We start from the raw sequence: 27,213 nt of genomic DNA on the forward strand, positions 1-27,213 counted from the left end.
TTGATGTATATCACAACGTGTAATCTCCTCAGTGCGCGGTATCAGTAACAGTGAAAGGAAAGGCCCTTTGAAGAGGATGTGTGGTGTGACATAAAGCGCTCTGATATGATGTAGACTTAATGTCTGAGGAACACACACAGCATTGACTCACACGCTGAATGCTGAACACTGTTAGCCGCACAGCGCTAACGGGTACAGCTAACACATTTCAGTGAAGGGCAGTTTCTCATTTCCACAGAGTGATGATTTGACGGGCAGATCAGATTCACACTCATGATGAATAACAAGCAGAAGAAACAGAAATGGACTTTGTGTCTCCTCGGTATCGATGTTTGCCTTCCGAATGACAAGATGGCCATTTCATTTTTATCACGACATCATCTCCTCAGTGTGTCTTGTGTGTGTCCCAGTGAGGCTCCACAGGACAAGTGTGTGTGTTCATCTTCTTCCTCGTCATAGCCAAGCAAATTAAATGATATTTCTCACACAGATCAAACTATGTATATAGCATAGACAAACGTAACTCAAAGTGCTTATCAAACCAAGACAACAACAATTGTTGGACATTTTTGGACCGAAAATCGACCTCTGGACGAAGTTTGATGCTACATTGGTGATTCAATATATATGTCGACATTGTTTTTAATGAAACTACAATTCCCCTATTAAATCCATCCCGCTAAAAAAGGCCCAAAAATGTAGTAGTTCTAAATATTAGGACCGGTTCTGAGCCGTCTCTCCGAGCGGGCTGGAGGGAAACTGTCGGACATTTCTGGACCAAAGATCGACCTGCGGACGAAGTTGGACGCCAACAGTGGGTATTATTTAAATATTTCAATGTTTTATTTCTTCTTCTTTTTTTTGGCTCTGCAGTGAGTCAGGACCAGCCTCAGACTGAGCTCATCCTCAGTGATCAGAGGAAGAGCCTGCACACAAAGTGCTCCTCTTGTCACTGTACGTTGGGGGGGGGGGGAGGGGAGTGAAGGGCTTAAAGGAGCTGGTGAAAGAGTCTCCTTCAGAGGACCCCTCCCACTTTACTCATCCCACTGCTCTTCTTCTACCCTTCTTCTCGCTCTAACTCAGACCTGACTTCCCTCCACTCTTCCTCTCCTTCATCTCTCCTCCTCCCCTCTTCCTGTTTCTTTATCCACAGTCATTTCTTCTTCTGTCTTTCTGATTGGGCCTCCCTCTAACTTTGTCTTCTTCTATGCAACCTTTTTTTCACAATAACACAATAACACTAATCAACACCATTTTAATCAATGTACACAATGTCTCAGACTGCTGGTTTACCGTCTCTTCCTCCTCTCTTCTGTCCTATCTCCTCCTCTCCTTCTACCTGTTTCCTATCTCCTCCCCTCCTTCTACCTGTTCCTATCCTCCTCTCGGTCAGTCAGTGCAGAGTAAACACAGTGCCGTCTTGTTTGAACCCCTTCCATCAAACAGCCACTTTATGCCCACAGCTGTCACTGTGTGTACCAGTGTGTGTGTGTGTGTGTGTGTGTGTGTGTGTGTGCGTGTGTGTGCGTGTGTGTGCGCGCGTGTGTGTGTGTGTGCGCGTGTGTGTGCGCGTGTGTGTGTGTGTGTGTGTGTGTGTGCGCATGTGTGTGTGTGCGTGTGGGTGGCCTAAATCTGTTTACACAGTCACATGTGGGGACTCACCTCCCTTATGGGGACAACATGGAGGTCCCCATAAGGGGGATCATTAATTTTAGGATGAAGACTTGGTTAGGATTAGGGTTAGGTTTGGGTTAGGGTTAGGCATGTGTTGGTTATGGTTAAGGTTAGGGTAAGTCTCCAGGAAATGCATGTAAGTCAATGTAATGTCCCCTGAAGTGATGTATACATGGTGTGTGTGTGGTGTGGTGTGGTGTGTGTGTGTGTGTGTGTGCGTTTGCAGGCCTGCTTTGACACCACACATGCGTTCTGCCACAGATTTCCTCTGAATGTGAACTCAATGCGACACAACACGCACACACACACACACACACACACACACACACACACACACACACACAGACAGACAGACAGACAGACAGACAGACAGACAGACAGACAGACAGACAGACAGACAGACAGACAGACAGACAGACAGACACACAGACAGACACACAGACACACAGACACACAGACACACAGACACACAGACACACACACAGACACACACACACACACAGAGAGAATTCCCCCCATCGTTCAGTGATGCAAAACATCACATTATCATCAGTATGACGTTTACTTGCAGACGGAACGCGGTACATTTCTTTCAAACTATTATTTCACCACTTTGGATATAAATGTTTCCATGTTCCACTGCTGGTATATTGCAGCTACTACAAAGACGATTAGAACGTCGATGAGTCTATTGGTATGTACCACAGATTAAATTCAATCAATACATTTCATTTAACTTTGAATTAATTTGGCCAAAACACGTTTAGATGTCCCCGTATCCTCACATGGACGGTGTCCGACCGAAGCTCATTTAAATATCTATGATTTTAATTTGCTGCATCAAGTTTAAAGATTGAGAGCTGTTGTCACATTATAAATTAAATGGAGGCCCAGATCGCATCGAGTAGTACATTAAATATATTACTCTTGAATATATACGATTAGTACATTTGTTCCAATATTCTTCAATACTGTCATCAATTGGTCGTTTCAACATTTTATATTGGTGTAGAGATGGTACTTGATCACTAATGACTCCTTACTGCAGGCCTTAGGCTAATGTGTCAGCCCAGAGTGAAACAGTATCATTGAAAGCACAGAGCTTCAGAGCTTCAGAGCTTCAGAGCTTCAGAGCTTCACTGTAAGTCCTGCTGTCAGAAGTCAGCAGACAACACAAGAACAGATGTCAGCAGGCGCGTTGGAGAACTGGAACAATCGGAACAGTATGAATAAGATGCAAAGCTGTGCCGTAGCGAAGCTGTACTGTGACAGCATGGATTGACGTGATGCTAGGTGCCGTAACACGTCTCTCTAAATCAAAGAGGCCAATGACTAATGGGGCAGCCAATGGGACATGACGGTGACAAGAGAACACACGTAGCAACACCGTGATCCAGAGGCTGCTGCAGTGAGGCCTAGCAACCAAACTAAACATACTTTACACACATCCAATTCATTGATTAAAAAAAGGTACAAAAGATTAAGTTCAGAAAAGGAACCAGAACCGTGTATTGCCTATTTCAAAGTATTATAAGACTCAACATAAAGAGACATATTTCATCGAATTTGGAATATACAAAAAAATAGGTACAAATTATGGTAATTAAGAAATTACAGAACGCACATGACGTCATTGTATTTTATTCCTCTATCACAACTTCCATTGTACCCAGACCGGTTTGAAGCAGAACCAGAGCGAGCATTGGATTCTTTTCACTTGGGGAAGCGGCCCTTTAACTAAACAGCATGCATTTGTAAATGATCATGGAAACGGTTCTCAATTCTAATGACTTTACATTATGCAAGGCGTTCATCTGCCTGAAATGAGCCTAATTATTGTATGTTTAATAATGACTAACATAATTACAAGCATCACTCATCCTGATTATTTCCACACACACACACACACACACACACACACACACACACACACACACACACACACACACACACACACACACACACACACACACACACACACACACACACACACACACACACACACACTGTATGAATGAGCTGTGAAACACTCCAGTCCTCAATGAGACAACAACGACGGATGATATGGCTCCCTCGGACACATCTCATCTGTGTGTGTGTGTGTGTGTGTGTGTGTGTGTGTGTGTGTGTGTGTGTGTGTGTGTGTGTGTGTGTGTGTGTGTGTGTGTGTGTGTGTGTGTGTGTGTGTGTGTGTGTGTGTGTGTGTGTGGTGTGTGTGTGTGTGTGTGTGTGTGTGTGTGTGTGTGTGCACTAAAAAACTTCAAATAAAAAATATTAGGTTCAACCTGATATAATTGCTTTCATCTAACTAACGGGGGACCTGGCGGGAAACCCCCTCTGCTTGGAGGACTGCAGTTATACCCCATTACATCTCCCCAACAGGGACACTGTGGACAGAGACACCCTGCTGGCAGAGCAGACCCTCAGATGGGGGGGGGGTGAGGAGCTGGCAGAGCAGGCTGCTCCAGGGAGGACAGCCGGACATGTCCAGGCATGGACTGGGATTGATACTGAAGTACATTTACTCAAGTACTGTACTTAAGTACACATTTGAGATACTTGTACTTTACTTGAGTATTTTCATTTGTTGCTACGTTGGTCTTCTACTCCACTTCAGTTCAGAGGTACATGATGTACTTCTCCTCCACTACATGTATTTAATACCTTTAGTTACTTCACAGATGAAGGATGTGAAATCTAATCAAGTGTTGAATCAGACTTTAGTTCCACCTGGAGTAAATCCACCAGCTACCCTGCAGTCTACAAAGTACTTCAGACTAGCTGCACCTTCACCAGCTACCCTGCAGTCTACAAAGTCCTTCAGACTAGCTGCACCTTCACCAGCTACCCTGCAGTCTACAAAGTCCTTCAGACTAGCTGCTCCTTCACCAGCTACCCTGCAGTCTACAAAGTCCTTCAGACTAGCTGCTCCTTCACCAGCTACCCTGCAGTCTACAAAGTCCTTCAGACTAGCTGCACCTTCACCAGCTACCCTGCAGTCTACAAAGTACTTCAGACTAGCTGCACCTTCACCAGCTACCCTGCAGTCTACAAAGTACTTCAGACTAGCTGCTCCTTCACCAGCTACCCTGCAGTCTACAAAGTCCTTCAGACTAGCTGCACCTTCACCAGCTACCCTGCAGTCTACAAAGTACTTCAGACTAGCTGCACCTTCACCAGCTACCCTGCAGTCTACAAAGTCCTTCAGACTAGCTGCTCCTTCACCAGCTACCCTGCAGTCTACAAAGTCCTCCAGACTAGCTGCTCCTTCACCAGCTACCCTGCAGTCTACAAAGTCCTTCAGACTAGCTGCACCTTCACCAGCTACCCTGCAGTCTACAAAGTCCTTCAGACTAGCTGCTCCTTCACCAGCTACCCTGCAGTCTACAAAGTCCTTCAGACTAGCTGCTCCTTCACCAGCTACCCTGCAGTCTACAAAGTCCTTCAGACTAGCTGCACCTTCACCAGCTACCCTGCAGTCTACAAAGTACTTCAGACTAGCTGCACCTTCACCAGCTACCCTGCAGTCTACAAAGTACTTCAGACTAGCTGCTCCTTCACCAGCTACCCTGCAGTCTACAAAGTCCTTCAGACTAGCTGCACCTTCACCAGCTACCCTGCAGTCTACAAAGTACTTCAGACTAGCTGCTCCTTCACCAGCTACCCTGCAGTCTACAAAGTACTTCAGACTAGCTGCACCTTCACCAGCTACCCTGCAGTCTACAAAGTACTTCAGACTAGCTGCACCTTCACCAGCTACCCTGCAGTCTACAAAGTACTTCAGACTAGCTGCACCTTCACCAGCTACCCTGCAGTCTACAAAGTACTTCAGACTAGCTGCACCTTCACCAGCTACCCTGCAGTCTACAAAGTCCTTCAGACTAGCTGCACCTTCACCAGCTACCCTGCAGTCTACAAAGTACTTCAGACTAGCTGCACCTTCACCAGCTACCCTGCAGTCTACAAAGTACTTCAGACTAGCTGCACCTTCACCAGCTACCCTGCAGTCTACAAAGTACTTCAGACTAGCTGCACCTTCACCAGCTACCCTGCAGTCTACAAAGTACTTCAGACTAGCTGCACCTTCACCAGCTTTGAGAACACTTTAACGATCAATCATTATAAAACACATCATATATATTATTCTGAAATGGACCAATCTGCACAACGACTACTTTTACTGACGCTACTTTAAGTATACTTAGCTGGTTATACTTCTGTACCTCATATTATTATGAAATGTGTCATTGTTCAGAATGAGTACTTTGATATACCTTTGTCCTTTTACTTACATACCATTTTGAAATAATGACTGTACCTGCAATAAAGTTCTTTAAGACCAATATATTTGTACTTTTAGTTAAGTTAAGGATCTGAGTAGTAGTGGTAGGGTCCAAAGCTCTGGAACAAGCGAGTAAGTGGACCTTCAGTTCAAATTGTTTTCTCATGCTGGTTTGGAGAACAGGAAATGGTCATGCTAAAAATGTGCTGACTTAGCAAGACATGTTATTTATGTATTTAGTTATCTCCCGCCCAGGAAGGAAATAGGGCAGAGTAAGAATTCAGATTGAAATATATGAAACACTTCCAGCCTGCGGGATAAGAGCCACTAGCCATTCATCTGTAGAGTGTGTGCAGCGCTGCGAGGACACACTGTCTCCTGATCTAAACACAGATCATGAGGGATGCAACACTGAGGGGGAGGGGGGAATATATTTAGACTGCGCATGGGGGGCAAGGTACAAAGCAAGATAGAGAACATGTACGGATAAGTAGTTCAGTACCTAGAACAAATTATAAACAAGGCTGTGGTATAAAAGAGTAAAAAAGCAGAAATATAAATATGATTTATGAAAGGGAATAAATCCAAAGTAGCCCTTTTCCCACAACATTCATTACATCAACTGCCCCCCCGGTATACTTCCACTTTAATACATTCCGACTCACTTCTCCAATTCCTCACACTGCCGTCCGCAGAAGCAACATATTCATAATTGTGACGATATCATTTCTGTAAGAGAAGAGCCCGCAGCCGCAGGCGCTCAGAGCCTGGTCTGTAAATCACCATCTCACACATGCTAATCTCCACACACCCCGCGGCACGTCCACACACCCCGCGGCACGGGGCATCGATCACCGAGCGGCCCACCACCATCAATAACACAGCATTCAGACGGTTCATCAAACAAGTACAGAAGCTTCGCTGACTTATTTGAAAAACCCCAAACAGGTATTTGGCTGATCTGTTTCTCAGTATAACAGTTTAATACAATAATAGAAAGATAACAAGTATGTATGTAATGTATGTATGTATGTATGTATCAGGGTTTCCGTTAGCCGGTAATTACCGGTTTTTAGCTGGTACAATTTATAAAAAAATGGTAAATTCAAAACCTGACGGTCAAAATGTCTGGTAATAATTAGGGAGGCTCCGATCGATCGGCCGCCGGTCATTATCGGCCGATATTCACTCTTAATAGTTTGATCGGTGCTCTCTATGAAGGCCGATCAGGAGAGCTGGATCTGATCCATATGGACATGAACGCGAGTGAAGTGTAACCGGACGCGAGAGAGAGATCAGATCAGCTGCTGAGTCTGACCGAGACACGCAGCTCTGCATGATCACCTGAAGCCCCGCCCTCTGTTTAGCGCGCTGCAGGAGCTGCATGAGAAACTGACAGGCTGTCAGGAGAGAGAGGGAGGGAGAGGGGAAAAGAGAGGATCTGTTTCTCCCGTGTTATTATTCAAAGTTGATGTAAACTTCTGAATAATGTACGTTATCTACTACAAGTAGTTTGTTTGAATGTAATAATTATGTTGTTTGTTGTTTGTGGAATCATTAATTGAAAAATGAATCTGAATTTTTCGATCTGTTACGATTATAAACTGAAGCAATATAAAAATGAGCCCGTGAACTGAGTTTTAAACATCAGCATATCTGCTCATAGTCCGGTGATTACCTGCTAACGGAAACTCTGCTACACAACTATTATTATTATTATTGAAATATGACCGGTAAGTTTCAAATTAGTCCGGTAAAATAAATTCTGCCCGGACATTTGACCGGCGAGAAAAAATCCTAGCGGAAACCCTGGTATGTATGTATGTAGGAACTAAGGACGTTGCCTGTATAGAACTCCGTTAAACAAAACAGGAATACGAAATGAAATTCCCGGAAGAGGATGTGTTCGCCTGCATTAGAGCATTTCCTCTGCTGATGTTCTTCAGTGAAACATTTCTTTCTTTTTTGGACAGGATTTTGGTCATATATTCAAACTTATATTCAACAGGTTCGAATGTGTTCTATCTTAGGTCCGCTATTATTCTCTTTTCCAACAATATGTCACAGGTGTCAGATATATACAGAACTGTCTCTGATTGGCTGAAACACCAAATGGATCATGGCAGCATCCCATAAACCCCAGTGCTGATTCTGTGTCTGTAGCTTTAAATGCTAATGAGCTGCTGCTGGCCACGCCCCTCTGCGGAAGTGTTTCTGGCAACCCATATATATACCATACATTACAAAGTGCATTTTGCATAAAAGGGGACCTTTAAAGTCACAGCGGAGTCATCATACATGCAACATGTTGAAGTGCATGCAGAGTGAGTGGGGGTGGATCACTCATTCAGCATGACAACTCATCCTGTTCCTCCTCAGGACGTGTGCAGCCTCCCAGCACTGCCTTCAGGCTGTGCTGGTGTCTTCTACATCCTGCTTGTGTTGCAATGATCACTATGATGTGCCTCACATAAATGATATACCATCTCAACACGCTTTAAAATGCTGCTACTTATTTTTAACCATGGACGTGTACTTATATGTCTTATTTGTATTTGTAACTAACGTGAACTAACTAAACTAATACAATTATGCGGAACGTGTTGACAAAATGTGATAAAACACAAACTGCCCCGTACAAATGAACGAGTGTCGATAATCAGACTATTATTCAATCCAAGAAGCAAATAAATAATGTAACAGGAGAATTGTTTAATTGTTGAATAATATGAAGCATTATAACGGCAGATTATTAGCTGTTGGTGCTCGTCCATTCTGCTTGTTCCTCTGATGGTATCATGGGTTTGAATCAGGTTTAGCAGGAACTGTAAATAGTTGCACTGCAGAGTAAAAGTTCAGTTTTAAAATAATTAACAAAACACGTGCATGTCCTGCGCGCCTCAGTAACAGTGACATGGAGGAAAGGTGCCGTTTGCAGACTGAAGCACAGTGAGAGAGAAACCGATGACACGGAGGAGGAGGAGGAGGAGGAGGAGGAGGAGGAGGAGGAGGAGGAGGAGGAGGAGGAGAGAAGTGGTTATCTGTGACCTTTCCCAAATTAAAAGCTAATTGAGAGAGCTCAGGAAGGATAAGCAATATTCCAAAGGTCAGCCGCCGTGACACAGGCCTGAGAGCGGGATTACGTTTGCTTTACTAACCTTGAGGAGCAAACGTCTTAAGATGCAGTGTGTGACCTCCACCGAGAGAGCGTCAGGGCGGAGAGAGAGCCAGTACAGGTGAGGAGGCTCAGACACCTCCTGCACCCCCGCACAGCGAGCCAGAATCAATTCCATTTCTACATTATTATTTTTGGCTGCCAATGGAAAATATGTGACTTCACTATACCCCTATAACAGATGATGAAATGTGTAGAAACTAGCTGTGGCAGCGCGGATCATTCCTATGAAATCATTATAATGGTATAATGGCGGTTTTGGCACAGAGCGTTGATCATCAGATCAAGGGGCGTTGGTGAACTCCAGTTCGAAACCCGCCTCGGCCGCCACTGCGTCAGGCCATTGTGTCCTTGGACAAGACACTCTACCCGCATTTGCTCCTGTGGGTAATGTCCACAGTAATGGCTCTTACATGTCTAATATGAGTAATGTGTACGTGTAAAGCCAACCCAGTCTCACAAAAAAACGTGTAATAACTACGTTGGTCCACAACGTAGGACGTAGTATTTCTACAAAAACGCCTCTGAAATTGTAAAATCCCTACGTTTTTTTTCACCATTCATTCCAATGGCTGGCGTCTATGTCACGTGATCTTCACATTTCTCCTTGCAGAAAAAAACAACATGGCCGAACTTCGTTTTATTCTCGGTATAAAATGCCTATTTTAAAGTTAGTTTGGCCATTAAAATGCGTTTTGATGCGTTTTGATGTCATTTGATGCGAGAAATATGAGTTGTTATTTCAGATTATGTGTGCAGTTGATGCACATGATCTTTAGTTTGCTAGTTATTACGAAGATTACTTCAGGAAATTGTGTCGATACAACGTTTTCATTGTTACCAAGGTGGTTGCTAGGGACGCTGCTATCGATATTATTTCTGTTATGTTGTGTAACTGTTTAATGGTGTTTGCTACCCCCTTCCCCGTCAATGTATAGTGTTGGTCCACAGCGCAAACATATTAGTTTAACAAAATCCGTATCTAAAATTGTGGCATACGTTATTTTCCTCTGTGCAATTCTCCATTTACTCAACAATAACACATCATTATCCTTGTGTTTATTTATTTGATTAATAAACACAAGTTGGAGTCCGTCAGGACCGAGGGTCGGAGCAGCTCATTTGCTTTACAGAATATTACACCCGGAAGTAAGTATTCTCTCCGCTTCGCTTGACAAACCCTGTGATAGTCCTCAAGCTCTGTGATTGGAGAGTGTGCAGAGCCTCGAAGAGCACTTGAAATGGGATGGAACCACGGCAGACTGTCCAAAACTGGATTTGAACGGGTCCACCCCGTATAGTGTTGATACTGCAAGGAGACGTATTGTGTGAAAAGAAATGTAAGATGTTGTTCAATGGCTGATATATTTATGATCCATGTCACGTTTTCAGTTCCTCATGTTTGTCTTCTCATCAGGGCTCTATAAATACCGAACTACGGCAGATATGTAATATGTAATGCAGCCGAACCGTGTATTACAGTGCCGTTATGTGATGACTTTCAAAGAGAGAAGCAAGCACACTCGGAATAAAGTGTTTTCGGTCTGTTTCCGGTATTTGTTAATGACGATGTGATGTGAGATGTGAGACTGGAATTGCACAGGGGAAAATAACGTATCTATGCCACAATTTTAGATGCAGATTTTGTTAAACTAATAAGTTTGCGCTGTGGGCCAACACTATACATTGACGGGGAAGGGGGTAGCAAACACCATTAAACAGTTACACAACATAACAGAAATAATATCGATAGCAGCGTCCCTAGCAACCACCTTGGTAACAATGAAAACGTTGTATCGACACAATTTCCTGAAGTAATCTTCGTAATAACTAGCAAACTAAAGATCATGTGCATCAACTGCACACATAATCTGAAATAACAACTCATATTTCTCGCATCAAATGACATCAAAACGCATTTTAATGGCCAAACTAACTTTAAAATAGGCATTTTATACCGAGAATAAAACGAAGTTCGGCCATGTTGTTTTTTTCTGCAAGGAGAAATGTGAAGATCACGTGACATAGACGCCAGCCATTGGAATGAATGGTGAAAAAAAACGTAGGGATTTTACAATTTCAGAGGCGTTTTTGTAGAAATACTACGTCCTACGTTGTGGACCAACGTAGTTATTACACGTTTTTTTGTGAGACTGGGTTGGTAAAGCGCACCTGTAAAAGTGCTCTAATAAAAAAATGTAATGCATTATTATTATTATTATAATTGATGAACAGTAGATAAAGGTAAGTAAGATTATATTTGTTGTAATAGACTGCTGCTCTAAGACGTTTTATTATCACTCTGAAATGAGCAAAGGTTGTTGCAAAACCTGCAATATGAAAGGCTCATATGTGCAGACAGGGTTTGGAGGGTTACTCTAAAAATGTCTTCCATTACAATTACTAATGCACTACTGTTAGAGTCGGGAGGAGCTGATCATGTATTCCGGGAAATTACTCTGACCTACTAATTAACCTAACAGAAGTTATTGAGTCTATGTAAGTTTCAGAGGTCGCGTTAACCGAATATTTTCCGTCGATGACGGATTTTTTTTAACAATGACGGACAAATCTGAAAGCAGTCCGTCATTTTGACATATTAGAACAAACTCGGAACAGCGCCAAAGTTTCCCCGCGGCGAGGCTGCTTATGGCTGGTATGCCGTGTTATGCATGCCCTCCAAAAAGGAAATTATACCATTTCCAAACCTAACTGTGCCGTACAAATCATTGAAATGTCTGTGAGTTTTGGCTTTACGCTGTGCACGCTCCCGCGAGGTGCCGCGAACTGCCCCCCCCCCCCCCCCCGTTGACAGTTGTTATGGAAATCTTAGACCCAGTCAATACTGTGGAGATACACGAGTCAGAATGATCAAACAATAAATGGTGCAAACAGAGTTGTCTTTCTGGTTATTTATTTGAATATATTCAAAGACACAGGTCTCACAGAGTATAGGATAGTCTGCAGGAGTGTGCGCAATAGTCACAAAATAGCAAAGCTTATATACAAGAAAGGGCGGGCAGACAGAGTTTCCTCAGAAATCTGCTTTCACACGGTCTCATATTGTTATGGGAGTTCAAAGTTTGTGTGAAGAGGAGTAGTCTCAACATAGTCTGCCAAATCAGCTCTGTGGCCTTGAAGCGCTTGGGAATAAAAACCCTCATTAGAGTATGCAGAGAAAACAGCACATATCAGGAAATGGTACAGTTGTGTTAGAAAATGCTTTTAGAAGCATTTGGTTTTACCATATAAGGTAACATAAGAAATTGCCACTACACAGTTCACGAGCATGCTTTTCCCCCCCCCTCATCGGAGTTGTGTAAAAGCCGACGGGTAATTCTGGATTTTGACAGAAGTTTTACGATCCTGTCCGTCAAAATGACGGGCAGCGAAAAAGTCTAGCGCAACCTCTGGTAAGTTTACTGCTTGGCTCAGATCCACCAAGGTCAGCAAGATCTCACCTCTATTAACTCCCTGAAGAGCCATGTTCAATTAACTGCTGTTTCAATTCAGACAACTCTCTTAAAATCTGTTTAAGCGATCCCAAAGGATTTTGATATCAGTAAATGAGGTGTGGCCCTGCCTAAGAGTGAGTGTGGCAGGGTGCAATCTTACCTTTGAAGCAGGAGAGGAGAGCGCAGATGTCTTTTAAGTTGTCCCAATCCAAAAGGTGGGATCAGTTTATTTGAAGAAAAATAGGTCCACACTTATACAGGGTTTTTACCTTCTCTTGTTACAACATTATAATCATACTAAAACTATCATGCTGTGATCATGTTCTAATATGAAACTTTAATTCACAGCTTTACATTTATTACCCAATTCAGTTTGTGATTCCTCATATTCTATGGCTATGTCATAAGACACACCTTCCCAGGCTTATGTAACAAACGTTCATGACCTCGTGTGTGCAGAACTAAAACATTATTCTCGGCTATGGCAAAAACACCTTTTTGGGGCCTCAGTTTATTTCCCCCTCCCTGTGTACTGCTGTGAGGGAAGAGGGAAGCACATGTCTCTCCTTATCAGTGACACCCATAAACCATTATAGGCCTTACACACTCAATTTAACAAACCACTTGTGCTTTGTTTATACTGTAAATATAGAAAAACATAACATATGAAGCATTTTCATTGTGGGTTATACAAGAATATAATTGATTATAATTAACTTTCGTTTTAAGTATTCAACATACTATGAAGATCTCAACACTACAAAGACCTACACTTGAGACAAATCTACTGAAAACAACTAAGGGTTGTGAGGTTTACTGTTGAGATATATTAAATTGCCACTACTAGTTAATCTAAGTATCCCAATATATATATATAATCTCAGGGTTAAGAGGTTCTATGTCTAGGGATGCAGATGATTTCAACACCAATGAAATTGAATTATCAAAGACAAATATTGACGGTCTAATAAAACCAATTACTATGCTAGTGAATCAATCTATCAGCACGAGAGAAGTTCAATTATCCTGGAAGGTGGCCACGGTGACCCCGATCTTTAAATCTGGGGATAAGGCAATGATGTCCAATTATAGACCAATCAGCATCCTCCCCTGTGTCTCTAAGGTAGCTGAGAAATGGGTGTCAAAACTAATCACCAAACATTTAGTCAAAGGTTTCGCTCCACTCCACCCAATGCAGTTTGGTTTCCGTGCTCACCGCCCCACTGAGACAGCAACTGTGTCTTTGTGGAAAAGGTTACATGTATGTTGGACACGAGCCCATATGTAGGTGCTGTCTTCCTTGCTCTCAGGAAGGCTTTTGACGCTGTTGACCACCAAGTACTCCTTACAAAGCTGACTCATGTTTCGGCAGTTTCAATACATTGGTTTAAGTTTTACTTATCGAACAGAAAACAGTGTGTTTTGGTCCACGGAGCCAAATCCCCCTACCTTGTGAACTAGTGTTGTCACGATACCAACATTTTGGTTTCGATACCGATACCAAGTCAAGAATTGCGATTCCGATTCTTTTTCGATACTTTTCTTAAAAAAATGGAAATATGGAATATCGGCTTTAAAATTAGGAATAACAGATGATTTTAGCAGTCAGAACAACTAAAGCAGCAGTGTTACTAAGAACAGAAACGCCAAAGAGTCACATCTAATATAAATATATATAAAAGCATTTATTTTAATTGTGTAGCAGTCAGTTTAACATTTTGGCAGCACTGTTGAGCATTTTGAAAATGTATTTTCATGCCTCTGTGCAAGGCTTAGTCTTTCTATCTTTATAGCCACTGGTGTAAAGTAACTAAGTTCATAAACTCAAGGTACAATTTTGAGATACTTGTACTTTATTTAAGTATTTCAATGTTTCTTTTGCTACTTTGTACTTCTAATCCACTACAGTTCAGAGGTACATGGTGTACTTTTACTCCACTACAGTTCAGAGGTACATGGTGTACTTTTACTCCACTACAGTTCAGAGGTACATGGTGTACTTCTAATCCACTACAGTTCAGAGGTACATGGTGTACTTCAACTCCACTACATGTATTGAATCCCTTTAGTTACTTCACAGATCTGGATGAATGATGTGAAATCTAACCAAGTGTTGAATCAGACTTTAGTTCCACCTGGAGTAAATCCACCAGCTACCCTGCAGTCTACAAAGTACTTCAAACTAGCTGCACCTTTACCAGCTTTGAGAACACTTTCATGATCAATCATTATAAAACATATCATATATATTATTCTGAAATGGACCAATCTGCACCATGACTACTTTTACTGTCGCTACTTTAATACTTTTACTTGAGGAACATTTTGAATGCAGTACTTTTACTGTAACAGAGTATTCCTACACTCTGGTGCTTCTAGTACAAGACCTGAGTACTTCTACTTTTACTGTCGCTACTTTAACTATATTTTGATGAGAATACTTTTGTACTTTTATTTGAGGAACATTTTGATTTCAGGATTATTCCTACATTCTGGTACTTCTACTTTAACTCAAGTACAAGACCTGGGTACTTATACTTTTACTCAAGTACAAGATATATACTTATACCACCTCCGTTTATAGCCTATGAAAAAAAAACTAATAGAAAACGAAGGCTAAAGCTAACGTTAGCAGATAGTGATGCTAGTTTGCTAGTTAAGTTTGCTCAACGATAATATTGCGACAGAAAAACTTTTCAGTGCACATCACGCTCTGCCGCTCCGACAGGGAGCTCTGCTCTGAACCCCCGAACGGCCCGTTCACAGACTTCTGGCGTCTTTTTTGTCAACAAGCCGAGGCGCAGCGGCAGTTGCACTCCCACTTTGCAGCCATGCTTCTCGTTTTCTCACATGCTCTGGCAGCTCGCACGTGGCCACGTGCACGAGAGAGGGGAGGGACTTAGAGCTTGCTTGAGAGGAGCGGGACTGCAGGCACGGCTGCAGTGCAGGGAGTGGAAGCAGAGCGCTGAACACACACGGCTCTTATTAAAAACGGCGCTTCTTCTTTCGTATAACGTTAGATGTCCAACTCGGTGTCGTGTAGCCATTCCCGCATCTCTGGTCCTAGGTCGAAGAGGCTGGCTTCCGAGGGTGGTCTATATAAGGGGCAGATGGTGATTATTATTATTATTATATGGAAAAACGGCGCTTTTTCACGGGAGTACTTTTCCCCGTCATTCTTAAAGTACCGATACTAATGAAACGGAGGAATCGTACCGTTTTTAACGGCAGGGTATCGCGGTACCTTTCAAGTATCGGTACACCGTGCAACACTATTGTGAACCCTGTTGGGGTTCCACAAGGTTCCATTCTTGGACCGTTACTTTTTTCACTGTACATTAATGACTTGCCGAATGTATGTCCTGAGTTGAATGTGCAAATGTATGCCAATGATGCGGTCATCTTTGTACATAGGAAAAACACTAAAATCATCTCATCCTGTCTCTCAAATGCTTTGGACAAGGTTCAACACTGGCTGAACAACATTTGCTTTCAGTTAAACGTAAAAAAAAACAGTATGCATGATGTTCAGTAAACGACCAGTCAAAATCGAAGGATCCAATGTGTTTTTAAACGGAGCAGAAATATAACTAGTCCCCCTCCCTTAGGGGAATTCATCCACAAAGCTGCACTAGGTCAGAAACCAGAGGAGACTGTGAAGTCCACCGCAGACGGACCACTTTTGGACAAAATGTCCTCTAATTAAAGGCAGCTCATTCTGGAACAGCCTCCCAAATGAGATACGGGACTGTCCACTCTCAATAGCTTCAAAGGTCAACTCAAAGAATGGATGAGAAACAAACAGACGTGTAATCATCGCTAAATGCACTTTAACACAGGGGCATCTCCTCTTGCACTTTAGGCAGCTCTTGTATCTTCTCTTGCACTTTATATGTCGTTGCTGTTATATTGTATCACCATGTCATAAATACTTGTGTATGCTGCTCTTGCTCTTTTGCACTTTTTGCATATCATGTATTTTCTTATATGTTTTATGTGAGGGACTGCGGATGGAAATGAGCTCAAAGCTAAATCTGGCACTGTTACGCTTGATACATTTGAATGTTTTAAGTCAGGCCTATTCAACTAGCGGCCCACGGGCCGAATCAGGCCCTTCAGAACTCTTTTCTGGCCCACAAATCGAAATGGCATATGTGTAATCACACTAAATCCGACGATGCGGCGAAAACGCTGGTTTTTCCATTCATTTGAATTATTTTGAATCCGTTATTTTGCCTGCCGCGCTCTGCTCATTAAAAAAAAACGCACTGTGTCCGCACTTGTCATTGGCTCAGTCAAACTCACGTTACACACTAGGTTCGCGGGCCACAGAGTAAGTACTTTAGTTAACAACAGCTTCAAGATGTCTCTCTCCAAGCCCAAGAAACGTAAAGTTGATTCGGAAAATCGCCAATTCCAGAATGAATGGACGGACAAATATGTATTTACTTTGCCAGCCGCAACAAGTAATAAACCGGTGTGTTTATTGTGCAACGAAAGCATATCCGTGATGAAAGAATACAACGTAAAGCGACACTACAACTCAAATCACGGCTCGTTTTCTGCCAGTGTTCTCGTGGCCTCAGAGGAACGGAGAAGGCAAGTACAGGGACTGCTAGCATCCTTTGAACGGAGTCAAGTGGCCAACAATGAGGAAGGTGGCCTTGCTGACAATGTTTGGATCTACCTATACTTGTGAGTCTAGCTTTTCTCATATGAATGCCATCAAAACAAGGGCACGTTGCTCCTTGACCAATGAGAAGTTGCGTGAGTGTCTCAGGATTGCTCTTACCACTTATGAGCCAAACTGCTGAAATAGCTCAATCAAGGCAGTGTTTAATTTCATTTCATTTCATTTTTATTTGTCCCGCTCATGGTATGCAAAACCAAATGTACAACAATTGCCACAAAACATGACTCCACCATTGAGCGAAAAGGAGCAGGGAGAAGAATAACATCGTATGTGACCTGCCCCTTTCTAAAAAAAACTAATAAATACAAATAGATGGTCTGCCCTTCATAATAATAATAATTATTTATTTTTATTTTTTTCACAGCCAAACATAACAGTATCTTAGGATACTAAGAGAAACACACACACAAACATACTTATTTCCCACTTGACGGTTAACGGAAAGAAACAAAACAACACCAAAACATCACATGTATAAGGAAAAGAAAAGTGCAAGTGTAATTTCGCTCACTGACTCAAACAGGCTACACATGACAGAAGTCTGATGCATGGTATGTATGCAGATCTGTTTTAATGGTCATTCATTTTATAGTCATTCAAACACGCCTACTTACTGTTGAAAAATGTAAAAATGTTTCCAAGATATGAATGTTATTGTGATTCTGATGGCTATTGTTTTACTATGTTCTATTTGCATTTAGTATTACATGTTATGGACTTCTTCAATGCACCTTATGTATGCTTGGAAGTGTTGAGGATATTATACACAGGGCTACTTACTGTTAATGTGATGAATACGGTTTTATTATATTCATCTTGTTTTGTACATCAGTGGACATGGAACTGTTGGGGGAAAACCTCATGTCTCCTTAGTTTTAAAGATGCAACATTTTGCACTTTTGTGTCAAGCCTTGTAACCGAAGATTTCCTACTTTTGTATGGACTGGTTGCTTTCTGTATGATTTCTGTTGATACAATTAAAGTTAAAAAAAGGGATGCACTTGACTAGTTCATGTAATGTATTAGTATATATTAACATACTGTAAGCAAGAGTTATTTGTAGTGATTCCTTGACAAAGTATTGTGTGGCCCACACCCCCAGTGATGTTCCTATTTGGCCCACTTGCTAGTGAAGTTAGCCTGTTTTAAGTGTTCATTACTGTGCATTGTCCCTGCTAAATAAACGATTACATGAACGTTTTGTAACCTGATTACTTTACTTGTCTTTTGGATTCCCTCAATTTCAAATGCTATGCAAATAAATACAAATGAAAATAAATATGAATAAGATGTTTTTACTTAAGTGTATTTTGTAAGAGAACAGAACAACTAATATTAGAAAAGAACAACAATATATTTAGAATAAACAATGAGTCCTGTTATATTTTAGTCTTACAGAAAGTTTACAAATGCCTTTTCAGCTTAAAACTTTAATTAAAAGCAAACACAGTATTTTTGTTTAATAAATAACTTTAACTTGGGTGCATATCACACATAAGTGAAACTCCAATGCACACCTGTATTGTTCAACACCAGTCACTGTAGACTGGTTCAATAATAATATGTCAAATCAATATGTATTCTCTCTGCATCATTAGTTAGGCTTTATTCACAGTGAATGCAATGCTGCTGACTGCAGAGCAAATGGTGTGTTCCAGTCGTACTGGGAGGTGGGATTATTAGAGTTTCCAATGGGATATTTCAACTGGAACGCACCCTGAGGTCTGAATACCTCTCCGTACCCGAGATCATAATTCAGCATGGAGTCTCCACATACGAACATTTAGAGAGCAGCAGCAGACTCAGGGTCAGTGTTCTCTATCATAACACTCAACTCCTGAGCTCTGCGAAGTGTCACCACTGCAATATGTTTATCATTCATATGTTTAAAGTGTTGCGAGGTGGGGGTTTTTACAACCCAACTCCTCACCGCGTGTTGTTTTGACGAGTCCTGCTTGAAATCATAACAGGGAAGGAATTAGAAGACAACAGGATACCAGTTAAACAATAATCCGTTTTAATTAAACAAAGTAGTATAATGCAATACGATATAATATAATACATTACTTATACAATTCAAAGAGTCATATAAGCAATGTGTGGAGTACTCCCGCCCTTATTCACGCACTGCGGACATCCTATTCGTCTTGACAGCGTATGAAGAGAGGGAGAACCACCAGAAAAACATTTCCCTAATACAAAGAAGGGGTGGCGTTTCATTGGGGAGATACCAAAACGCTATCTCACAGGGAAATCAGCGCCTGGCAGCTTTGAAAGCCACAGGTGTTGGGAAGGCACCCCATTAAAACTCAAGGAAAATGTCCCTCCCCATTTGTAAAACTTATCGATGGTTTAACCCAGAAAACATTATCAGGGATAATCTTTACACTCCAAACAGAAATCACCCTTAATTCTGCATCTTCCTTCTTCACAAATAGCTTAAAACACTCTTTTGATAAACAGGTAAAAAGTCAAAGAAAAAACTATTGTGCTCATCTATTTCTAACAAAAAAGGGAACATTGTTTCAGAAATCTATAAAAAAACCTCTCTATATTGGAGAGGAAAAATGTACCTTTTGTTCCTTCAACTATTAACACACAGGAATGTATAAACTCACACATACTTATTCAAGATACATAGATTTCCTAAAAACCTGGCCTGCCAGAGATCTCAAACAGAATTTCCTCTCCCCACACCACACACCCTGTGCTGCATACCTCGACCTCCCCCACTGCAATAAAACTCATTTTTTACAGCCCTTTGTCTCTCGCCATTTTAGTCCTCACATTTATGAAAGGATCAAAACAGAGAAATCAGTATAAAACACAAACACAGGTATTGCTTGAACAGTATTCACTTAACTGCTACTATTTGATAATTACCAGGGAACTCAACAGACCTCTTTTAATGTCTGGAAAGTGCAACAAGACTTTCTGCCCTTTTACATGTATCACAGTTCTTTGGTACAATATCTCACATCAATTTCCACAAAAGTCAACATGAATATGATATTACAATAAGTAGCATGTTATTCCACTGTATGCTATTTCGTTTTATATTTGTATTTGCTCATTCTATTTTGCATGTACATAGAAATTATTCCTTCATTTTAAGTCTATTTATTTGTTTATATCCTCCTGGGACCCAGCCCATTGAAAATGTCCACTGTAGTGGACATTTTGTTAACATGCATCTCCTTTTACTCTTTTGAGCTACTCTACCAATCCCTGATGTGCTGTACAGAGGACATCCTGGTCTATCCAGTAATATGTCATTGGTTAAAATTGCATTCTGGGAAGTTCCTCTTTCTTTTCATCCAACATGGCTGGCATACGAAAAAACAAAATTGTATTAATTAATTAATTAATTGTATTAATTGGAGGATAAGTCAAATATTGTTGAATAATTGTCATTTTTACCATGAAAATCATATATATTCTTGTTTATTATCATGTGAGGAACTATATAATTAGTTCTGAAAGCAATTAAATAATTAAAGTTTTCAAATAACAGCCCTTTTATACATGTCCATTCTAGTGGACGTCAGGACCGTCTTCATGGACTTTATGACTCAATATTGTTGCAGGAGACGGAACTGAAGCAGACATTTTCTGTACCAGAAAGTTCAGGGAGATTCAGATGTTGAGCACTCAGATGATGAGAGAGATGAGGCTTTCACACCTGGGATAGAAGAGGGTCAAGAAGAAGGGGGGGAGATGCAGGAGGCTCCATGAGCGCACAGATACAGACAGAGAGACAGATAGGGACGAGCTGGAAAGACATGGCCCCCTGTGGGCCAAGAGTAGCACGTATGTCTTATTGTTGTTTTTATTTTAAGTGGAGCCATGACACATGAGAGTTGCCTCAGGAATGCAAGCTTTGTTTCTATGAGCAGGTCAAATGGAGACCACATCCATGAAACTAGTCAAGATGACCTACAGCCCGTGCTGACTGGAGTCAATGAGGTACTTTCGCACTACATCGACTACAAAGTCTTTGAAGATCTGGAAAGATTCACCAAAGAACAAGCTAGTTTTGTATTGACCAAATAAACAGCAATGTCCAGATCAATTACTTATTCATGTTTTAAATAAAGGTGAATGCATTACCCTTTGGAGTCGGTGGACGCGCCGGCGCGTCCAGGTGCGCATAATTTTACGTAATTAATCATATATTTTCGATTATAAGGAGTAGAAATATGATTCAGATATCCGCGGAATCGCTGGAAGAGTAGCTTTCCAGCGGTATCTCCTGTGAGACTGTAACCATGGCACAGCAGCCAATATGGCCGCTCAAAGCAGCTTGACTTTACACTGTGTGGGATTGGTGGATTTGTGTGTCCGTCAAGGAAATCCCGGCCGGCAGACATCACGGTCTGAAATGACCAATGGACATCGAGAAATCACTAAGGGCCTACCCACCAAGTAAAAAAACCATAAACCACATCTCCCATCAGTTTACGTCTGTGATGGGTGAGAGAGAGACGTTGTTGCCGACGTTACAGTTGCCGACTTCGCTAGAGATTTTCTTCGCTAGCAGCAGTGAAGATAGAGCCTCAGATGTTCAGAACCTGAAGTCTTCGACTCTTCTGAAGAAGAAGAACACAAAGACAACAACATGGATCCATTTGGACATGGGTAAGTGTAAATATTACAGTAATAGTGTACTGGCAATGTGTGGGGAATACCGCGAAAATGAACAATAGGTTTATTGATATATATTTTTTATCGATAGTCATGAACTTTTTCTTGGGACTCTCCATTAGCAAACGTTGACTCTGTTAACGTTATTTTGGTGTGTAAAAGTGAGATTACATGTGTAGATGATTAAAGTAATCATTTATTCGTCCCACAACGGAGACATTTACAGTGACATGTTTTTGCCATCGATTATTTTAACATACTGTTCTGTACAGATGAGACTGTCATAGATTTATTTATGTGTGCCTGTTATTATTTTACCGTCCTGTACAGATGAGACTTTGTAATCAGGTGTGTGTGTGTGTGTGTGTGTGTGTGTGTGTGTGTGTGTGTGTGTGTGTGTGTGTGTGTGTGTGTGTGTGTGTGTGTGTGTGTGTGTGTGTGTGTGTGTGTGTGTGTGTGTGTGTGTGTGTGTGTGTGTGTGTGTGTGTGTGTGTGTGTGTGTGTGTGTGTGAGAGAGAGATCGAGAGAGACTCCTTTTCCAACCTCCCAAACTTTCTTTTTATGTGTGCATTGTTATTTGTGCTTGAGCAACATTTTACTTGATATTTATTTCAATGAAATTAGTTGTAATTATTGTCCTACATTTGTATTTGTTTTACAGAGATGTTTCACAGCTGTCTGGGCCTAGTGGCCCACAGGCGGCGTTTATCCAGCAGCCCCCAGGTCAAGATCTACTGTGGCTCAAGGGCCTTCACTAGAGCCATCACCACCAAGGACCAGCAGACCAGCATCACTACAGCTGCCTCCACCTCCATCTGCGGCTGCCACCAGGTCAAGATACACCTCAGCACAAAGGCTCCACCACAGCCATCACCTTCAACCCAGCCAGCAAGGAGGTCTCGTGGAGGTCTCGTATAGCACTTGTACACCCCACCCACACAGCAGCCCATGCACCATCACCCTCACCTACACAGCAGCCAGACCCACTGTCTTGGAAGACAGACAAAGACCTTGACACTGTCTTGACATTTATAATGAATAGTTGGTTGAAAGTTCTGATGTTCAATTTTGTAAATAGTTAGATTTTCCAGTTTCTTATATTTATATAAATAGTTGGTTGAAAAAAACATATTTATAATAAATTGTTGGTTGAAAAAAAAAGGTTGAATGCTCAATTAGTATTTGTACACATCACATGAACCTTAGTATGTAATATGAAGTCATTATTCAGTCCTGATGTATCTCAGTCCCTGCTGTGGTGAAAGTAGAGTGATAAACACCTGTTTTACTCAAAATTCGAATACATTTTTTTTCATTTTAGACATGAATAACACATTTATATACAGTGTAATTCAAATATTTCACTACTTTTGTAATCCTAGGACTTTGGTAACCAAATCTAAAACACCAAAACAATTCGATCACATGAGTAAATTAGTGTTTTCACAAGAGTTTTGAAGATTTTCCGAAAATCGGACGTCAAATGTTAAGCTTTTGCTCTAAGGTGAGTAATTTGCATATATAGCAATACCAGAGATTGTCCTGAACATGTTGATATGTAACACATGGGGTGCCATGTTAGAAGAAATACATTTAAAAGGTGATTTAAGAAAACATCTAAATATCGAGAAAATACCCTTAGACTCCAGAGGGTTAATATCACTCTATAACCATAATGCGTTACATAGTCCATCTGTTAATTTTGGCTGTCTTTTCAAACTAATATGGTCCCGACGTCCTCTACAGTGGACATACTGTAACATTTTAAAATAAAAATAAAAAAAGTCTAAATTGCAAGATGTTTTTTTAACCCTAAATAGGTAGGAAATTACAAAAAGAAAGAAATATGAAGACACTTTTTTTCCTCGGGTCCCAGGAGGATATCTTAAGTAAATGGTATGTTTGCTCTGTTGGAGGAGCATGGGAGGCTGCAGTTCTTAAAACCTTTGAATCGTGAATCTTCACTTTTGGCTGTAAATGAAATTGTTCAGATTCACCAGCTGATTCATGCAACGTGGCGTAACCCAGGGTTACTTCCTGTTAGACATGTCTGCCAGCTACATTTGCTCTTGTATCTTAAAGGGGACCTATCATGCACAATGCACTTTGTGATGTCTTTTATACATAAATGTGTCCGCGGTGCGTCTGGGAACTCACGCAGCCTCAGAAAATAAAACCCTCTCTCTTTTCCTCCGTTCCCAAATATTTTTTAAACGGGTGAACAACGAGCGGAATACAGATTTGCTGCCGATATTACGACAAATCGGTGGCGGACTCACAGAAAGTTGCTATCAGAAACAATGCCTGACGTATTTTGGACGTAATCTTGTCTTTGTTTACATTAGCAAGCCTCGCTAGCACTCTGTAACCCGTACTGGAGAGCACACGTGTTTAATAAGCAGGAAATACAAAAAGGAACTCACATTGTGATAAACCCGCCAGAGAAAAAGTATTTGAGCTCCATACTGTTTCAGAAATAAAAATGTAAGGACCCAAAATCCGCGTTTCTCTAACAGGGCTGCAAAAGAGGGGTATGAGCAGTATGAGGCATGGCTACAACGGGTGATCTGTTTGGGATTTCAAGCAAAAAACTTCACAGACATGTTTTGTATAGGTATGTCCCTACTAGTGCTGGAGCGACGCGTCGACTTCAAAATATCGTCGACGACATATTTCCGCGTCGACGCGTCGCTACACACGTGGGTGTGTAAACAAAGCAACAAGCAGTTCGCAATCGCACTTCAAACACAATGGAGACTGAAACGGCTACCACCTCCTCCTCACAGGATTGCGCACGAAGCCCTCAAACGAAAACATCTCGCCCTAGGTCTTCAAAAGCATGGGAATATTTTAAAGTTAGTCCAAAACGCAAAGATATTGTCATTTGCAGTCTTTGCCAAATGGAGTTGGCATATCACACAAGCACAACGGCTATGTTGGAACATTTAAAGCGGCAGCTAGCTCTGGTGGCTACCATTAGCAGCTAGCATTTGCTCTCCGATTTTTACATAAAAATGGAATTATGGATTATAAATTCAATCATTTTTTTATACATAGACGTTAAAAACCTATGGATTAACCGATTCAGCCGCGTTTTTTCTCATTTTAATGCCATTGAACACGTCTTTTGATCAGATTGACAGCTACGGTGGTGAGACGATCTCCCTAGAAGCTACGTAAAGGTACGTGTTGTGATGTCTGTGTTTGCTTCCCCTGCCGCGAGTCCGGATCACTCAGTGATGATACTATATACCTACATAATCTGTGGAGTCTCAGCTTTAATCGGATATCTTGTATGTGCAGCTACGATGAGTAATAAGGGTACTTTTATCTTGAGTTCTGTGCCAATGTCCGTTAGCATTTTTCGCTCATGGGTCATTTAGATGCTTCTTATGAGACTTGTGTTTTGTTTTGGTAAACATGGTTTGTATCGGCAGTTAGCTGAGATTATTCCCGTTAATCTGGTATAACACATTAATAGTTTGTTAAATATTAAGACCCCCTGAGACACAGTATTGTGAAAAAAAAAATGTTTACATTACGTTTTTTATGAATTGAACAACAGAAAAATAATCGTTAGATTAGTCGACTAATCGATCAAATAATCGCCCGATTAATCGTTTTCGAAATAATCGTTTCCCCCCAGCACTAGTCCCTACAATATATGTTTCCAATATATTGGTCCACTTGAAGCTGCTCAGAATGAGTATTCCAGTAAGAACGATAAAGACTGAAGAGGGATGTGTTTTCTTTCATTGAAGGTCTCCGGGGTTAACACTGAGCAGTAATGGCTGCTCATGTTCACACCACCTTATTAATGCATCCTCTTTGCCCAACATTGGGTTTTGAGTAATTCTCACTTTAAGGAAGGGTCACCAAAGGTTCAAGGCAGCATTGAAGTCTACATGCCCACATAGAATACAAATGTGCACTCAAAATTAACACTTGCTTTTAAAAATATGCCTCTTAAAAATGCTAATCAGTTAACACCTGTTTGATGTTCAATTATTTCCAAGACACTGAATTTTTGAAAAAAACAAGCATGCTGTCTTACTAATGGATGCACAGCTGCATGTTGCCTTCAGATATGAATAGTGCCATGTAGATGTGTCCAATATAAACATACAAGTAGTAGAGTACATGATGAAACTATAACCCAATGACCTTTTCAAGCAGCTACTAAACATGCTATTTCTCTTGGCTGAAGTTGAACAGTTTTGATAAAGGCAAAAAGGCAAGTGCAATGAAACACATGTTTACATTGATGAAGCATGTGTTCACTGAAGAGAATACAATGTTGTCTGATACTGACATCATGTCTTACTTTGGAGACTATAACCTTCCTCAAACTGGTACAGGATGTAAATATGACAGTGGTGAACACTTTTATTGTTTTTAACGATTCAGTGAAAATATGGACATTATGATGGGGGGGGGGTCTACAGAAGGTCCAGCTGTGATATACACGGTTCGCCACTGAAATACGATGTCATCGTTCCATCATGGTTATTACAGTTACCAAGCAGCCCTTTAATAACTTCATCTATGTCTTCCTTCTGGAGAGTTAAGAGCTACCAACTGATCTCTGAGAAATATTAACAAACAGAAGTGAATGGACTATTCACTGTCTTTAGCAGATCTGCTGTGAGTCTGGGTCATTCTGCACGACATGCCTACTTGCCAACCCTCCCGATGTCACTGCCCTCTCCCGGTTTCCTCCCGGGTCATATTTCTCCCGCATTTCTCCCAATTTCTGACAAAATCAGATTTACTCACGACTGTTTCCACTCGGACTTTAATACAGCTACACCATTGTTTGGTTTCCAAGGTTGCGCGTCTCTTTAGCAGCGCGCGCAACTCAAAGTCTGAGAGGGTGAGGCAGAGTCACAGAAAACAGAACAAGAATGGACAACCCGACCCTCTGCTCCTCCTTTCCTGTGGTGCTACAGGCACTACAATAAGCATGTTAATCTAATACAGCTCCGGCGATGATCCACTAGTAGCACCCCCCCCACCGCGCGGTGGTTTTGAAATGCTCCCGATTTCTGAGGTCTCAAGGTCGGCAAGCATGACTACATGTTGGCAAGGGAGAACAGCTGAATGTAAATAAATAACCTTCAGTCATCTCTGATTTCTGCTGCAATGTTCCAGATGTTTTCCTCGTGCTCTGGCACAGTGCAGGTCTGATTCCAGATGTTTTCCTCGTGCTCTGGCACAGTGCAGGTCTGATTCCAGATGTTTTCCTCGTGCTCGGGCACCGTGCAGGTCTGAGCGTGTCGAGTTACAGTAC

The 27,213-nt window shown here is 41.5% G+C and overlaps 1 protein-coding gene across 1 annotated transcript in view; it reads right to left on the reverse strand.

The window, feature by feature from the left end:
• ca10a (carbonic anhydrase Xa) overlaps positions 1 to 27,213 on the reverse strand; it is a 439,876-nt gene that overhangs the window by 377,686 nt on the left and 34,977 nt on the right. The window lies entirely within an intron of this gene.

The sequence above is a fragment of the Pseudochaenichthys georgianus genome, chromosome 23 (assembly GCF_902827115.2).
Source record: "Pseudochaenichthys georgianus chromosome 23, fPseGeo1.2, whole genome shotgun sequence".
Taxonomy (NCBI): domain Eukaryota; kingdom Metazoa; phylum Chordata; class Actinopteri; order Perciformes; family Channichthyidae; genus Pseudochaenichthys; species Pseudochaenichthys georgianus.